This window comes from Haemaphysalis longicornis, unplaced genomic scaffold (genome assembly GCF_048455015.1).
Source record: "Haemaphysalis longicornis isolate Haplotype H1 unplaced genomic scaffold, Haemaphysalis longicornis Haplotype H1 scaffold_8, whole genome shotgun sequence".
Classification (NCBI taxonomy): domain Eukaryota; kingdom Metazoa; phylum Arthropoda; class Arachnida; order Ixodida; family Ixodidae; genus Haemaphysalis; species Haemaphysalis longicornis.
In genome coordinates this window covers 83,805,986-83,821,341 of record NW_027526445.1, presented here as the reverse complement: position 1 = coordinate 83,821,341, position 15,356 = coordinate 83,805,986, and the positions used below count along the sequence as shown (strand labels likewise).

Here is a 15,356-nt window from a genome sequence, read left to right as displayed (position 1 = left end):
GTATTTCGTGTTTGCTAACGTCTCAGATATATTATAATCCTCCGCCTCCCTCGCACATGTGAAAACCTTGCTTCGCCTACGCTCCAACTTGTCAGGCTATTCCCATCAAGTTTAGCTCTCCAATGATAAAGGCGGCGGACGTCTGCCCAAGTCAACAAAATTTTCCCCCTTCCTTTGCTGACGCGTCATCTATGTGATCATTTTGTAAATGTTCCACCAAACCATTTTTTCTCGGTTTGAGTAGCCCAACAAATTGTCAAAGACAGAAATCCCAAAGAAGACTGTCGTCTTCACAATTTTTTGGTCTAGGTAGCCTAAGAAAGACATCTCGTTCAAAAACCCATGCGTAATTTAAATTTGGAAGTGTAATAACAACTGCGGCTAAGGTGATAGAACATTTTAAAACGTAAAATTATTTTTTCAAGGATTCCACCTTTTTTTTTGAAACGCAAACCCCCAATTTTGCCTTTTTGCTTCTATATACATTTTCTGTGTCGACCATAGCTGCTGCAAGGAGCGGCATAAAAAAAGAAATGTCGTTTCAAATCGCGCGCCATCAGCTGCAAAGGGTTCGCACAACATCCGACAGATGGCGACGAGTGTACTGGCCAGTAGGAAGATGCAGTGAAACTGGTGAAACTTCCCCCTCGCGAGGGGCACGATCAAATGCAGAGCATTTCCGGGGGCGCACGACGTTAAGTAGTTCGCGTCACGGTAATGTTGTTGCACTTGGGGCAACTGCTGAAGAGAGAGCGCTCGTGAGCAGTAATTTGAATGAGTCAACGATATAAGCCGCGTTAGTAGCGTCTCATTCTGTGTCGGCTTTGTGGCGCAGTGGTTAGAGCACCATGTACATTGCGTTCCGCCCGCAGGGTCGATGGATCGAAACCTGGCGCCGGATAGTGTTTTCTTTTATATAGTGTAGGGGGAGGGGTTCGGACAACGACGGTGCGGACTACGACGGGACAACGTGGGTGACATCGTGAGTTACTGAAATGCTCTGCATTTGGTAAGCAGGCGTGAATATTCTATTGGCCAGGCGATGAGGGAAGCTGTGAACGTGCGACGCACACAAGCCGCTGTGTGCGGAAAGCGCAGTAACCCTGCAAGGACTTGGAACGATGACAAAAGAAACCCTGCGCGAAATGCGAAATAGTCCACGCAGGTAGTACGGCCGAGTATTTGTGTGTAACCTCTGAATATAAAATATCTGCAAATACAAATTAAAGAAGTCATTATTGTGTACGAACCAAAGAAGGTGCGGACAAAATGGCTTAAACGAGCACGAGTGACACGGATAGTTATTCTTATAAACATAAAAATTATAGAAAAACATTACTTACAAACACCTTAACATTCACAATTTGTAAATGTGTGCTGGGTTAGATGATAAATAATTTAGGGCAGGCAGGAGGAAATATGCGGGTGCTTTCTCATGAAACAGGCACGGAAGATTCATTGACCAACAAAGAAATACACAGGACGCTGCGCTACTAGCAACACGGAACATTTATTATTTGTGGTGGCGTTACCCTATACAGTGAACATTCCAAGCTCGCTACCGCGCGGGAAAAAGGTACGCACAGAGAAAGATAATATTCCTCAGCATTCATACTGCACATTACTTTTCTCCAGCTCTTTGTACGGTGGTTATGTTATTTGGCGCGCCCAATCACCTAACACAGCAAACAAATGTGTTTGCCTTCAATAAATTGAGCACTAACCTGAACTCCAAAACATCAGAGTGAGTGTATTATTCCTGCTAGCGTAGTAGTCAATAAAAGCGACCGTCAATGGGAATGGTGGAGATACCCCTAGGAATGCTCATCTGCTGCAAACAGGTTTTTGTATCTTCTCTTCATTCGGTGACAAACATTTTTTTAGTGTCATTGATTTCAATGTAGGGTTACCAAACTTCTTGCTTCGAACAATTTTGTTCGCGAACTTTGCTGAGTTTTTTGCGTGTGTTGTGCCCGTAGCTTTCGCAAGCCTTTGCACCAAAAAAAAAAAAAAACGTCCGTTTGATTTTTGATGCCCTCTCTATTATTGTGCTCCTTCAAATCACGTACCACGTGTAAATTGTTTCGTATTCTTACATTCCTTCCAAATAATCGATGCCTGCTTGACGATTTGGTTTTGCAGTCCAGCCACTTTTATTTACAGAGACACAGCTGGAAGGACTCAACGAGCGAAGAAATCGAGAGATCATTTTTGCAAATGGCCTTTCGTTGGGTTTACGTCACAGGTTTCTTATATGTCAAAGTTTCTTGCTGTGTGTGTCAAGACAACTGCGCACTTGCTCCGTTCCCTTACCAACGAAAAATTTTGCTTCAGCCCTGTAAGGTCTATACACAGGAGACACAAGCACTGCGAGCATGGAACTAAGCTTGGGATTGATGATTGTTATTGTTCTGCGTAAGCAATTACAGTTTTTGCACCTTTCTTCGTTTTGATTGCGAAACATACTACTCTTGTTTACAAACCCCCTAAAATCTTTTAAATATTTTTAAATTGATTTGTGAGCAGCGACTAGCAAATCATCAAGTCAGTCAGAGTTTGGAATTTGCTAGAATGAGCTTTGGCACCAGTAAGGTACTCACCTAGCATTTTTAACCGGGATTATTGTTGGTTTTAGAGAAAAACAAGGGAAAAGCTGGTAACAGATTATGCTGGCCGTTCTTGCCATGTCAGTTTGCCTTGCACATAAGGCGTCGATGCATGAACACAGTTAAAAGTATTATGCATCAAAACTTCTTGAATGTAAATGAACGCAAAATAGATTTTAAATGGTTAGGTATTGAAGGAATAGTGGTATGACAGTTGCTTCTTATACTGCGGTAACCGTTAAAAACAAGCGAATTATTTCTATATTTAAAATACTGCATTGTTATAAACGATTGGAAGTTTCATAACTAATTTGCAGAATACATGTCTTGCCTTGGCGAACAGCCACGCACACTGCCTTGTCATAGTTACAAGGTGCTATCATTCATGGGCTGCAGATCCTCTCTAAAGATATTTAATGAGACGTCAAATTGTTTGGTAATTTCGAATACCAAATTTGATACAAATAATTTGATACAAAAGCAGGCGGAATTCGACGGCAATAACTTGCAACATGACCCGTTATCCCGAATGCGAATCAAATGGCCTTTTGATATGTTGGCCAAGGAGTGGAAGTGGCAACACGATTAGAGAAAGAGGTGCCGAAAAGGTTCAGCCGGTACGAAGAAATGTGGAGATATGGCGTTGGGACAGGGCTGCGGTTTCCGAGTACGTGAGTTATGCGGCCACTTTAGCAGAATTTTAAGCTTGTGGAAGCCCGCTAGCCAATTTATGACGAAAACGAACCAGTAATGATTCGCTCTGTTAAACTCAGGGTACGCCGAAAATTCGACGCGCCATCGGCTCACGCAGGAAATCTTGTAATTTATTGAACTAAAACTGCTTTCCGATGCTATGGCCGGTCACTACACAGTGCCAACCGACTTCTATGGTGATTATTACTGAACACAGTGGCGGGGCATTTTGTCAGAGCTCCGGCACCGATGCCCAACCTGAGTTACAGTTCACGGATTTTCACACTAAGAGCGTAAAAAGCACCGTCGTCGATGCCATTCAAGTTTTGCCGGCTCTTCTCTACGTGTCATAGTAGGTTGGGTCACTTCAGTACAAAACCCCATAACATTTTTATTGTAGCCGGAGAAAGTTTCTCCCAGCAGAGGCGCTCGTCCGCGAAGACGCCATTGGGTGCGAAGATTACGAATAGCAGGGCGATCGACCACTTCTGTAAAAAGTGTTTAGGAATTCGTACATATACGATTGTTAGTATCGTCATTCGTGTGCCAACGCTGTGCGACGCCCTACATTTAAAAATTCAGTTTAGGTTTCTTCGAGTCGCCCCATTTTTTGTGCTTTCTGACCCAATCATACGATTGAATTTTATCTTCAGCGTCATATTTTTTTTATATTCAGCGTCATAGTTTCTGTTGGAGATAAAAAAAGCAGGAAACTGCGTTCACAGCGCGCCAGTGTTGATCTCGGTTCGGGGCCTCGGTAGTTGTTGAGTGGCGTTGGCTTGTCGGGCGTGCTTTTTGTTTGGAACCACCGATAGCGAAGTTCCATGGGTTTGACATTTGAACTCGTACCCCGCAAACTTCACCAAATCTTACTGCGGTTTGTTTAGGAGTCAAAGCATCGGAGACGACGAACCAGTAGAGAGCCGATCTTTTTTTGCGCAGTGGTATAAGCGGGACAGCGAACTGGTGATAACCCCGCACTGGGTTCAGCGCACTCACTGCGCTCGTATCTTCTGGGTTCTGCTTAGGTACCGGCCACAGCTTTAATCCTTTGGCGTTATGCTCTGTCTTTTATTACCCTATATTTAGCACCTCAGTTTAAAAAAGATTTTGTCTCTTGGTGTGAAAGCAACCTGGTAATTCAACAGCAGTGTGACTAAGATATGTATCTTTTAACGAAAGAGGATCCTTGAATAATCAAGGGGAATTTCACTCATTCAATATTCTCAAACTGCGCTTCTAGTAGGACCAAGTTCCCAAAATAAAATCAGGACCGTGTGCACGTGGGGTACTCCGCTCTCAATCCACACAAACGTAAGCAATTTACGCCTCAGAAGACACTACATAGCCAACCAGAACCGTTCAGTTGAAATTCAGGCCTGAGTAATAAATACACAAGGTGTTACGTCACGCTATATGGCAGCTTACAACATCTGCGATCATGTAGCTCTCAAAAAGAGCTATAGAGTTAGAGGGGTAGGAAGCAGTTTACTCAAAAATGATGTTTAACGGTAAAGCTTTGCGTAATAAACCCAGAATTTAAATTCTGCTGTCCACATTTTATTGAAAGTTCACGTATTGATTGTATTGTACCTTAATTTGGTTAAAAAAGGGAAAAAGTAACTTCATTTGTCGTATCCGCAACAAAAGAAGCTCTTTGTTATGACCTTACAAAAGCTTGCGTTTATAAAAAAATCCCTGTCACATTAGCCAATAGACAATGTTTAGGGGTGCCACATCTATGTCATAAGAGAATCTTATATAACCAATTTGAATATTACCTAAGCCATATACAACCAGTACCACCCTCAAAATTGTAAATCGCAATTCCACGTAATCCACAGGTAGTTCCAAAAATTTATTTAGATTGCTATGTGATAACGTCGACTCATCAACAAAAATAAAGAGTTAGTGTGGCCAAATGTGAAAGTGGAGAAAGCGGCTTCTCGATGAAAAAACAAAAAGAAATTTCTAATAGGTTTTTCGGAAAAATTCTTTAACGCGTATTCATTTCTTTCCATTTCTTTTGTGTTAAGCATTGTCGGGGATGCTCTTACACGCAAGTACTATGTATGACGATCCTAACGTCAGCGGTAAGTAGAATATATTTATTGGCACTATCGGGAAGGTCTTGCTCAATAAATATTATCAACAGTAAGATAAAGGCGTTTTTTCTGAGGCGTCAGACCTGAATAAGACTTGGTGCATTCCTATTTGGGTAGAGGGATTTGGGGAGCGATTAAACATTGAAGCTCGTAGGAAACACATGAAAAAATCTGGAAACAAAGTAGCGACCTCGACTGGTGCCAACCATCGAGGTCGATACGTTGACGAATGTTTTCTTTCCGTGAAATTTATTATTAGCGTATTGCTGACGATTTCCTCTTGCACTGTACAACGAAAGAAAACGTTTCAAACGAAACTGAAGAACCCTTATTCTTTCCGGGTTGACTGTTGGCAAAACCATTCACGACGTTTCTGCTAGATTGACACTTTTACAAATATTTTCTACCTATTTTATATTTCTTTGTTTCAGATTTCTATATAATTGCTTAAGACAATTTTTGTGTGCAAAGGATGTTCGCTAAAACGGTTACAATCAAAAAGAATACTACTTCTACAACTGGCACCTGTTTAATGTTCCAGTACTCATTGAAGCGTGGAGGGTGCATGCAACACGTCGGTTTTGATCTTAAACGACACATACTACTTGATGCCGAAGAATCTTCTCCCCATTAACTCTATACCAGCCCGCCTAAAAACGAGTGGAATTATCCTTTGACTTTCAAATAAATCCTTCCCATATCTTGCTTTTGTGCCCTTCTACCGATATTGGGTGTTGGTCAGTTTCAACGAAGTGGAATAACGTATTCGTGTGCAAGCAGATGCTTCGCCAGATGGAAGCTCGAATGATGAACCATACCATTGACGGGACACGAGAATGCCAGCTCTACCCACCAGGGGAATGCTTGGACTGATAAAAACTTGCTTAAGTTAGGTGGTATAACCAACTATCATAAAGGCATTGGTTGAACCACCTACGCCTTGAAAGCATCTAAAGCCTCGATATAGCTGTCCAGTAAAGTCGTCTTTCCCATATCGCAGTATTGCGGTGGATGATTTTAAACCCACTTTCGACAAGCGCAAAAAGTGTGGCAGTACATTCTATACTTGCTTTGGCTTCGCAGTTTCCCGAAGCAGGCATAACAGACTGTCCCACTATCTCCTCAAATGCTGTGTACACCTGCAGCTTGAAAAATAATTGCCTAAGTTGCATGAAACTGTGCTCAAAATGTGAGAATATCGTACGAAACAAGGGCCTCCGCCTCCTATGAAGATAGCGTAAGCACACATCATTCAGCATTTCCTATCCTTTGAACCGCTCCAGATGAACGCAGCATGGAAAAGTGTGCCACTTTTTGCAATCATTTCCACTTTTGTATTAGTCGGGCCGGTAGCCATATGACCGGAATTTAATGCTTGCTGTGCTGAAGAGGACACAGTGTATTTAGATTTAGACAATGTTACCGACCATAGATTTGGACCAAGAGCGAAATATTACCCAATGCGGATATATTTGGCAAGTTACCGGGAATAAATTATGCCAAGCGGTACGCTACAATGCTTACGACCAGATAGTCCGCGAGTGTCCCCGTCAACGTCCCGAGCAAGGAAAGTGACGATGAAGTCCGACGTTGGTGCGGGTCGCCGGCGCCGCCATCGTAGCTGTGCTCGTGCAGGCGGCGCGAACACGTCGCCGCGGGGTCGCGACGCCGGCGAAAGTCTAAGTCAGGTCAGTGGAAGGCTTCGGTTCTGCCTCGGAACCGCTTACACGTCGTTAGGCTCGTAGGAGCGCGAAACTCGGTGGAACAAGCCGACTCACTACTGGCGATGATGGACAGAGCCGTGGTGGCAATTCCAAGACTCCTGGCGGGGCCTGGCGACTACCGGGCTTCGCTGGGGCACGTAGACCATGCGTCTCACGCTGTTTTACTGGAGTGCCGTACCCCGTTCCAGCCCCCTTGCGTCTCGGTCTAAGCTCTGTCTCGCTCTCTCTTGACTTTCGCTTCCCCAGCTGCGAGCGCTTGCTCTTCGTGTTTTTCTTCTCTCCAGCATTGAATGCGCGTTTATTCCCCATGATGGGTGATCTACCACACCCCTCCTTCATTTAGTTCACACGTAGACTATCGCCTGCTATAGTAGGTGAAGGTATATGTTCACCCACAGCGGTGGCTCAGTGGCTAAGGCGTTGCTGCTGACCACGAGATCGCGGCTTCAATTCCCTGCCGCGACGGCCGCTTTTCTGATTAAGGCGAAAAGCAAAAACGCCCCTGTGTTCGACATTTCGGGGCACGCAAAGATCCCCAGGTGGTCAAAATTAATCCGGAGCCCTCCATTACGGCACGTCTCATCGCCTGCGCTGCGTCGGCCCGTTAAACCCTACAATCAATCAATCAAGGTACATGTTGGTGCGGTCTCGCAGAGGGGCTTTCACTGCCCTCCTTTTCACGGAATGGTAGAAATTTCATAGAAAACGCCGAAACTATAATAGAACTGGCAAACTGACAAGATCAAGAGGACTGCGTCAGTTTACCTTTTTGAACAAGTTGAACAGACGTGTTCTTGTAGGGTTTCAAAGCCTGCACAACAGCACTTCTACTTTATTTCCCCAAGATGTATGAATGGGTTGCAAAACAATGGACCAACCTTTTTCCAACGACATCGAAATAGGCGCGCATAACAGTTTTAGAGCCGGAAAGTCATTAGGTATAAGGGCACAAATCTGAAAGCGCCGTCGATGGGATTTTATGGTCCACAAATTACATATATATTTTTATTTCGCTCCATTGGAATGTGTCTCTGATTTTCGCATTGAATACTTTGCCGTGAAGCCCAGGGATATGTTCTTCTCGTCATAGTTCAAAGTAACAACCAAAAAAATAAAAGCCGAAGCATTTTTCTTTGTTTGGGCATGTGAATTTCTACGCCATCTTGAGAGTTTTCTCTTATTAAAGATTTTTTTTCTACCGTAAACGCAACCCTGACGAGAACGAGAGCGCAGAGCGTCATCTGGAAATCCCCGCCGACCACACATAATGCGTTTACCCAGCACTCCAACACATAGTGCTCGTGTCACTATGTTGACTCAGCCGGGAACACGCATTGTTGATGCAAGCTCACTGGTTCCTTCCTGCCTGCCACTACCACTACCGTTTTCTTGCATGCCGATACCAATGACTGTAGTTCTACTTCTACTGAACGTCGTCGTTCTGTCTACCGCTACCTGAGTGACGTCATTCATCAATCAAGACCTACCATTTTCGCGATCTCTTTTAACTTCGGTCCTCCCCGCTGAGCTAACTACTGCGGCGAACACTGCATTTCCCGCACTTGCTCGCGGGAGCAAAGCAAAGGCCTGCCTCTACAACAGGCTCCTCCGAGAATTCTGACGGCGATCCCACAGTGTTCACTTTATTGATCATAGCTTTTAGCATCGTACAGCCTGCCAAATCCTGGCTGCTGATGGCCGCCCCCGTGCTTTGAGGGCGTGGTTTTGCTTACCGGCCACGATTCCGAGCTGTCCGTGATGTACTAGTGCTGCAACACTTAAAGCTGGCACGACTCGTGCATGCGCCGTCCACCAAATTGCAGCACCTGCCATCTCGGCGAATGGTATAGACAGTTGGACACTGCCACCGCTCGTAAGCACTGCAAAGTCCCCCGGAAAGCATCCTGACTGCAGCGTTCCGCCTCAGCCTGCCAGATCGAACGCGGCCACGACACCCCGGTCAAACGCCAGCATTCCACTTCCAAAGTGCCGCGACGAGCATCGCGCCTGCAGGATTCCTTGCGCGGCCGATAAAACAGTGGCCGCAGCAGACCTATACAGAAGGGTAACTTCGCAGTCCTGAAATTTTTGGAACGGCGTCACCCTGGGCAAATTTCGCACCCCCCCCCCGCCCCACCCGCACCCGTTGCGACCGCTTAGCCGTAGACAGCAACAACAGCTGGTCAACCAACCCTTCCGGGGCCATGAAGGAAACAGCCCGTGCCCCTAGCCCCAACAACCTGCGCTAGAGTCATCAAAAAAACAATTGACTAGAATGCAAATACCACCCAAAACAGCCCCCTACCCAGTTACCAAACACTTCCTAGTGGTAAGGAATATTACTGATAAGCACATACATTCCGATCTGCACGTTTCCCCTGTTGCACAGTATCGACTGACACGCTAGCTGCGGCGGATTACTGAAGCCTGCAACTGCCAAACACTCCCCGTTATACCAAAAAAATCCCAAAAGTTACTTTCATAAATCCTATTTGCGATTACACGAAGTAGTTATCGATCACTAGTAAAGTAATTACCCATATCTCCAAAGGTGCAGAAAACCTTTGTCAGGAAAAAAGAAAAAGAAATAGTTTGCCTTTTATGGAATTAAGAACCTAAGATTGCATCCGCAGCATCCGAAAAGATGTCTATCAGTTTTACCGAGACTACAATCCTCGCCCTGGCTACAGTACTAAGAATAAATAAAACGTAGCAAAAGCAACAACCCCAACACTGGCAACACCATTGAAAGCCATACCGCTAATATTATGAGCATTTAAAAAAAACATTTTTTGCTCCAGATCAAATAAACGCCAGTGATATTAACCGACCAACGTCTGCAAAGACCAAAAAATATCTTAAAGAAAATGCGATGACCCGTACGGTATTTACCTATACCCAGCTCAGATAAACCCCCGATCAAAGGGCCTTAACGTTTTTTCGGCTACTGGGGGTTTTGATGGATTTCAGGTTTCTACACTGAGATAGTTCTGTCAAAAGTAGCAGGCAGGAAGTATACTTCCCCGATCATTCGGCGGCGCAAGAATTTGCAGCGTGCTATCTGCCTGTTAGGACTGGCTATTCTTTCGCAGCGTGACAACAGCCTCGACATGTACCTTATAGTTTTTCAATACTAAATGCGCGAAGCATACCAAACGAGCATTGCTTTTTCGTCATAACGTTACCAGCAAAAAAAAGAAAGACTCAGAGGAATTCGCATGCTGTTCCTAGCATATATGAACTTTGCTAATAAAAAGCGGCCATTATAATTCTTATCGAAAGCGACTATGCCAACCAGGCTAACAGACAACTATAGATTTCGATGTTGTAAAAACCAGTAATAATTGATCCCAATGACGATTAAAATCACATCCTCGAAGATAAAATTACGGAGCTTCTAAAAAAAAGGAATTTGAATACACCAAGGTTCGTTCCCAGGGGCATCCAAGCAAAGTAGCCGGTGGTTCTGCTTGCTCCTTGAGGCTCTTAAAGGGATACTGAAGGGATTTGTAAACTTTGCGTGATTACTAGCGCAAATTGCAGTCCGAAGTCCACAGGCAAAGTTTCGACCACTCTTTTTTTTCAGTTCAGTTATATATACGCGAATTAATGCCTTTACGCGAATTTATTAATTAGAAATATCAATTCGAAAATGCTGTCCTGCTCTCTGCCGCCTCGCCCAATTTGTGTTTTCGTGTGATTTTTGGAGGGGATGAAGTGGGTTGACTGCGCTACTGCACGACTCGCAGACGTTCCCACAGAGTCGGTCGGCCCACAGGTTTATGGTACAGCGTTTAGTCATCCAGCCACCAATGGGTCTTCGCAATTAATTCACTCAGCTGAAAAGAAGCAATGACACGTTTGTGTATTGAAGAATGTTCATTTCTTTAGTTTGTTACTTTGTACACTGTATCAAGCTCACAGTCCCGATTGCTCCCCACAAGCGCTGCACAAGCGCACATGCAACGCTTCGCCGACTGGTTCGTTACTAGGAAAATCTAAGGCAACCTGAAGGCGGAAGAAGTCAGCAAAGCCAATATAGGTATTAAGGAAATAAAATAAACTGAAAATTTTACCGTACAGCGTAAAAGTAGGGAGGAGGAAGCACATTGTTGGCGCTGGGTGAACAAGCACAGCGGTCAGCAGCACGACTACTCACCTGCGAACGCATTTCCGTCTAGGAAATGCGAGTGCTTGACGCGAGATATGGTGGAAATTTGGGGGACGATACTGCGGGACTTAGGATGCAGCGATGGCATAGAGGTAGAAGGCCCACCTCGCATGCAGATGTACCGTGGTTCGAATCCCGGTGCCGGACAATTCCCACCGGATTAAAAAAAATCCGCGTATTGATGGAATTGCACAAAGGTGGCTTGGGGTGCCGCCTGACCCCGGCGACCATTGCCGATAATGCACTCCCTCAGCAGAGCAGGATTGGCCACCCTGGTGTAGTAACGGCCACAACCTCCCATGAATACGCCAATTAATCCTCGGCCCTCAGTCCCCAGCGGCTGCGAAGCAACTGACCACGGCGGCGGTCAGACTTGTGATGCAGCACAGGGTGCTAAGAATCCCTGGATCCGGACAGGCCGCCAATGGAATCTGAACCTGGCAACGTTAAACGCGCGAACCTTATCTAGCGAAGGAAGTCTCGAGGTGTTGTTCGAGGAATTAGAGGGCATTAAATGGGATGTAAGTGCTATATCGCTTCCGAGCGAATAATACTTAGAGTACCAGCCACGAACAACATGGCAAGATGGAAGCCGGTTTTATTCCACGCAGCACAAATCCTGATGATGATGATCCCTTGATTGTTGGTGATGATGATGATGACATATCATCTCTTCCCCCCTTAATAGGTAAAGCGTTCAGGAGAAAAGCCGTAGCGGTCAGGGGCCCGTCGGAGCCTTGTCGATTTTCGCAAAGTTGGCGGGTGGCCAGCTCCCGCCTCGGCTGCTTCCGGGCTGTCCTGCACTGAGGTCGTAGTACTGGGAGATAAAGTCGAGTCCACCTGCGATGAGGACGGGGTACTCTCGGCGGCGGGTTCCTGCTGGTTAACGTCTTCCGAGCGACAGTCTTGTTCTTCAGCCCGACTCCTCAGCTGGTCCAGATGCCGTCGCTGGAGTCCCTGTCCCGATTCAACCGTAAGCATCCGGGAGCCCTGGTGACTGCGCACAACTCCGTGAATCCACCGTTGACCTGACCCAAAACTTCGCATCCAGACGGGGTCACCGGCATTAAACTTAGTCTTTATCGCTCTCGGTTGGATGTCTGCCCTATCCTTGTCCGGTGTGATGCAGTCCATTTTGGTTCTGATCTGATATCCCAGTAATAGCTCCGCCGGGGACTTGCCATCCTTGATAGGCGTTTGGCGATATCGGAACAGAAACCGAGATATGCGTGTTTTCAGGTCTATTCCAGTGTTTTTCTTTAGCCCTTCTTTGAGGGTGCGCACCGCTCTTTCAGCTAATCCGTTGGACTGTGGATGATACGGGGCAGTTGTGAGATGTTGCACGCTGTTTCGGGCCATAAACTCGCGAAAGACAGCGCTCACAAATTGCGGTCCGTTATCTGAAACGATAGTTTTTAGAAGGCCAAAGCGTGCAAACATTGACCTTAGGGCATCAACCGTTGATTGCGCTGTGGCAACTTTCATAGGAACTGCTTCCATCCATTTTGTTTTGGCGTCCACCACAAGCAATACCATCTGGCCGTCTGTCGGACCGGCAAAGTCTACATGTAGTCGGCTCCATCTTTCGCCGGTGTCTGGCCACGCCAAAGGTATCTGGGCGGGTGGCATCGCCGAGGCCTGCGTGCATGTACCGCATGATTTGACGAGCCCTTCTATGTCACTATCCAAACCCGGTACCAAAACAGGGTTCGGGCCATGCTTTTCATGGATATCATTCCTGAGTGTGTCTCATGCAGCAGACGCAACATGCGTTTTGCCACAGCCATGGGAAGAACAATGCGACGTCCCCAATACACCAAATTGTGGCTAGTGGTTAGCTCCGTTCTCCGGTTAAAGTACAGACGGAGGTGTTCATGACCCTGTGGGAGGGAAGACGGCCATCCCTCTGCAATCCACTCTTTCACCTTCCGGAGGATGTCGTCCTGATCAGTCAGTTGTGCCACGTCACGAGCGCATATCGCCGTTTCTTCCAGGCCTTGGGTATACAAAACACAGGCGTCGGGGCAGTCGTCCCGCGGCTCCGTGGCTGGCAATGGCAGACGACTAAGGGCATCGGCATTAGAATGTTACCTGCCCTTGCGATACTGTAATGTGTAGTCATAATTTCCCAAAAATAAGGCCCAACGCTGGATTCTCGCTGCAGCCATCAGTGGAATCGCCTTACTTGGATTGAATAAGCCAGTGAGCGATTTGTGGTCGGTCACAAACACAAATCAGTGTCCATACAAGTAGTCCTTAAACCGCGCGACGCCGAAGACAAGAGCCAGTGCTTCCTTTTCAACTGGGAGTAATTGCGCTCGGCCTTTGTAAGTGTCCGTGACCGGAATCCGATGGTGTAGTCAACACCGTTGACACGGTGGGACAAAACAGCCCCAATGCCTACAGGTGACGCGTCACACTCGAGTCGTAGTGGCTTATCAGGGTCGAAGTGAGCAAGGAACTTGGAAGCCGCAATTGCCTCCTTAACTGCTTGGAATGCTCGCTCTTGTTTCGGCTCCCACTGCCACCTGGTCCCTTTAGCTAAAAGGGCATATAGTGGGGCCAGCACGGTGGCGAGATTTGGCAGGAATTTGCCGTAATAGTTTACGAGGCCCAGGAAGGCTTTCAGCTCACTCACCGAAGTGGGTGTTGGGGCTTCGATGACAGCTTTCATGTTGTCATCCTTTGGCCGCAGGCCTTTAGCATCAATACGATGACCTAGGAAAGTGACTTCATCTTGCCGGAACTTGCACTTTCCTTTGTGAAGTCGGAGACCGTACTCCCGCAGTCGCTGTAGGACCTGTTTTAGCCTGGACAAGTCATTCCTTTTCTCCGCGATGATAATGTCGTCCAGGTATACTTGCACGCCAGGAATATCGCCCAGAAGCCCATCCATCCGCCTTTGGAATATGGCCAGGGCAGAACGTACGCCAAAAGGCAGCCGGTTAAAACAAAACAGGCCCTTGTGCGTGTTGAGGACTGTCATCTTCTTGGCCTCTTCATCCAACGGTAACTGGTTGTAAGCTTGACGTAAGTCCAGAGTCGTGAAGACTTCCCCTCCGTTTAGCTTGGCAAAGATGTCATCCACTCGAGGCAACGGGTAACGTTCCATCAGCGTTGCTGCGTTTACTGTCATGCGAAAGTCTCCGCACACTCGAATGGAACCATCGCCCTTTACGACGGGTACTACTGGTGTCGCCCATTCGGCGGTTTTCACTGGTGCCAGGACATCTTGGGCAACCAGCTGGTCTAGCGCGTCCGACATCTTATCCCTCAAGGCGTAGGGTACCGTGCGGGCCTTGAAAAACCGTGGACACGCGTTTTCTTTCAGCTGAAACGTCACCGGTGGTCCCTTGCAGAGGCCTAGCTCCGGAGCGAACACGTCGGCGTACTCGTTGAGCAGCTGTTGTAGTTTCGTTCCGGCCGATTTTACCTCGACTGGTTGCACACTCGCGACCACATTAGACAACATTGCCACGCCCACTTCGTTGAACGCCTTGATTGTATCTCTGCCGCACAAGGATGGTCCCGAGCTGCCGACGACTATGACTGTGCCAGCGACATCTTTCCCATCACACGCAGCGGTCATACTAAGTTGTCCGACGACTGGAAGTTCCCCCAAGAGACAAGAGAGCCGTAGCTGCGTGTTCCTTAATGGTGGCCACATCGCCTTGTACTTCCGGAAGACCGTTTCGGGAATGACACTTACGGGTGATCCCGTGTCCACGAGCATTCTAATGGGGACGTTATTCTAGGTAATCTCCTTGTAAATTGGCTTAACCTTGCGGATGCTGGCTTCTTGGTGAAGAACCGCTGCTATCGTGTGCAGGGCTTCATTTTCGTCCGAGTCTGTGTGTGCTTCCGCTGTCATTGCGTATGAGCCCTGGCGCCATTGTCCGCACATCCGGCGTAGATGCCCTCGTTTGCCGCACCGGTGGCACTCCGTGCGACGGTGTTTGCATTCGTCCTCTGAATGCGATTCGCCACCACATCTTCCACAAGTGTGGCGCTTCTCCTGTTTAGGGCGTGACTTCCATGGACGGGCCGTCTGTCGGGC

At 47.0% G+C, this 15,356-nt stretch overlaps 1 long non-coding RNA gene across 1 annotated transcript in view; it reads left to right on the top strand.

The window, feature by feature from the left end:
• The first annotated feature begins 2,346 nt into the window (after positions 1–2,346).
• The window catches only part of LOC144149368 (uncharacterized), a 45,470-nt gene continuing 32,460 nt past the window's right edge, over positions 2,347–15,356 (top strand). Inside the window, exons 1-2 of the long non-coding RNA XR_013318284.1 lie at positions 2,347–2,415; positions 5,336–5,392. This is a non-coding gene — a long non-coding RNA (uncharacterized LOC144149368). The remainder of the gene's footprint in view (positions 2,416–5,335; positions 5,393–15,356) is intronic.